This window comes from Pholcus phalangioides, unplaced genomic scaffold (genome assembly GCF_987345545.1).
Source record: "Pholcus phalangioides strain wild (caught in Gottingen) unplaced genomic scaffold, Ppha-v1.0 ptg000013l_1, whole genome shotgun sequence".
NCBI classification, from domain to species: domain Eukaryota; kingdom Metazoa; phylum Arthropoda; class Arachnida; order Araneae; family Pholcidae; genus Pholcus; species Pholcus phalangioides.
The window spans coordinates 20,534,622-20,537,706 of NW_028301606.1; the positions used below are offsets into that span (position 1 = coordinate 20,534,622).

Consider the following 3,085-nt stretch of genomic DNA (forward strand, 5'->3'; position numbering starts at 1 on the left):
TTGTAAATTATTTTATTTTATTTTTCTGATGTTTGGGTATAGTTTAAACTGATATGCACATATACAGGGTTTCCAGTAAGTACTTGCACTGCCTGTATCTCATCAACCGTCTGTCGTAGAGGTATTATTCCAATTAAAAAAATGCTCAACAGGCGTTCAAAACTTACCCCGTACCAGTTTTGAGAGTGAAAATACAGTGTGTAACAAAATAAAAAAAACACTGTTACACTTCGGGCACAACTCACTAGGTAATAAATCGCCCATAGATGGTGATAGACCTGAGTTGTGCTCGATTCGAAAGAAAAAGTCGAATGCCGATGTCCTGATAACAAACTTTACGATCGTACCCCGATATAATGATGCAATACATGTATGAATATCATGTATAGTAAAGTATATCATGCAATATGATTTACCATGTTTACCAACGACGCGGCCCTTGGGTATTCATAATCACCGATAAAAGTGAAATGCAACGTATGCGCATCACACATTCATATGTTTATGATTTCACTCTGACTTCCTAATGAAACGCCCCTGTTAGAACGACACAGGCTCCTAAAGAAGCCATTGTTATTTTGTCACCATATTTCAAATGTACACTCATAGTAAAAAAAAATTTCAAACAGATATGAAATAAAATGTATATGTCCCGTAGATTTTTATACCTAGTTGCCTGAGATAAATTTCTGTCAATAAAATCGACCTATATGGTGGTTCGGTGGTCTAGGGGTATGATTCTCGCTTAGGGTGCGAGAGGTCCCGGGTTCAAATCCCGGCCGAACCCTGCAGTGTATTTTTGATCCGCTGTGGTGGTCGAGTGGTTATAGTGACGGACTCGCGATGCGAGGATCCGGGTTCGAACCCCACAGTGGTGGTCGGCTGAAGTTGGTTTTCTGTGGTTCCCAACTTCAAGGCGCAAATGCGAGCCGATCTCCCCGTTAAAAAGTCTCGCCACAGAGAGCAACAGTCCTACAACGATAAATCATTCAATCATAACACTTCACTCATAGTTAGAAAAACTGGTGGCAGATGGCAGCACTACACATAACAAACATTACACAGAAAACAAGCTTTACGTCAGGTTGCACTACACGTACACGCACATTCCCGCATGTACTGATTCGTTGGGGGGTTCCGCGGGGGGGGGGTGCATTTGTGGTGTAGCAGTAGTAGGTAGGGCCTCCAAAAAATGGCTCGGGGATCCATGATGTTCTTAAGTCAGCCACCTCGTTGGGCAATTTGCCTGTTGTGGCGTTGTATTTGTATTTGTATTTGTATTGATACAAAAGCGTAGCGTTTGTAGTATTTGCCCGTACAAGTGTAAAAAATATTGCTGACACAACAATATTCCAGTGTAAGATAATCCATATTTATTAGACATGTAAAACCTGCATTTTTTTGAATATTTATTAATAATTAAAATTATATCGTATCAATTATTCAAATTTATTTAAAACACAAAAAATGTTTAAAAATAACTTTTATTAATTTTTTAAAGATTTTGAATCGATATCTGCATTTCTATTCATTTCTAATTGATGAGAACAATATATGATTGAGAGAAAAAAACAACCTACAATATCATCTGCTTCCATTTCCCAATTCACTATTTTCTTGAGTAAAAAAAATAAACAACTAAAACGCAAGAATTACGAAAAACAAATGCGCAAGAATTAACAACAAAATTATGAAAAACAACTAGGAAAGATTGAGAGTAGAGACTATATACATGGTGTCCTGCAAGTGCTAATGAGGCTTTTATCTCATCGTAGAGGTATGATCCCAAATTAAAAAAAATTTAAAAAGACGTTCAAAAGTTATCTGTACCAGTTTTGAGAGTGAAAATACAGTGTGTCACATAATAAAAAAAATCTAAATTTTTTTAAGGCCCCCTTGTCCTCCCACTTCCATGAATGTTGTTGCCCTGTCTCTCCTGAGGCCAACAGAAAAATTCCTCGTTTCTAAATGCAGTTTTTACTAAGATAATTGAATTCAAAAATCGGAGAAAAGTTGGGAAAGGACAGCATAAATGAGGGAAAAGAGCGTCCTCAGATATATATATTTTTTTTTGCTGTTCTTTCAAAACTTTTCTCTGATTATGAATTAAAATATCTTAGCGAATGTTGTATTGGCCTCAGGAGAGACAGGGCAACTTTCCAATATCAGTTGGAGGACAAGGGGACCGTTTAAAAATTTAGTTTTTATTTTGTTACCCACACTGTAATTCCACTCTCAAAACTGAAATACTGTGTAATTTTTGAATGCCTTTTGAGCGTTTTTTTGAATTAAAATTACACGTCTACGACGGATGGTTGATGAGATAAAGGCCGCATTAGCACTTACAGGACACCCTGTATAAGACTTATTTCACTAAAAAGAATTTAAATATGGAATTTTCACTGTGGATTCATATTGATACTATTTTAGAAATGACAGTTTTACAAATGAAAACTTCTCATAAAACTCACTGATTGCAAATTTTTCTTTTGATATGTACAAAATTACATTATTTGACAAATAAATGTTTACTCTCGTCAGAAAAATTTGCACATATCAAAAGGCAATTCTAATTTCAACGTTCGTAAAAAGCGGAATCCATCAACGCAATCAAATAGCGACAAACTTGGTTTCAGAAATACTCGTATAAAATGAACTAAAAACTGCTGTTAGTAACAGTTCTTAAAATAATGAGAATGTAGCAACGAATCATGTAGTTTCCGATATTTTTCATTATTATTCTTTTAAACATGCAATTGCCGTTCCATTACGAAACTAATACGGATTCCATGACATCAATAACCGACGAGTTCAATTATTTCATTTAGAATTCCCATCTCTCATGCCCGGCAGACACATTGCGACGAAAGTTTTTATTCTTCTCTCCTAATTTTCGAATTCGATGTGACTTTTCAAATGCAATCACATTACGATGTAGATTGTGTCCGGAATTTGCAAACTCCATTTCATGAAATTATGTAAATGACATATACTGGTCTTCCAGGGGCGGAGAAGAACAGAATACGAAAGAGGACACATTTCTTCTAGTAGTGAAGCCAAATGCAAATACGATATGCTTCTTTGT

At 35.8% G+C, this 3,085-nt stretch overlaps 1 non-coding gene across 1 annotated transcript; it reads left to right on the forward strand.

Moving 5' to 3' along the window:
* The first annotated feature begins 715 nt into the window (after positions 1-715).
* TRNAP-AGG (transfer RNA proline (anticodon AGG)) lies at positions 716-787 on the forward strand. The gene has a single exon. It is a non-coding gene; the product is annotated as a tRNA-Pro (tRNA).
* Positions 788-3,085: the final 2,298 nt, after the last annotated feature.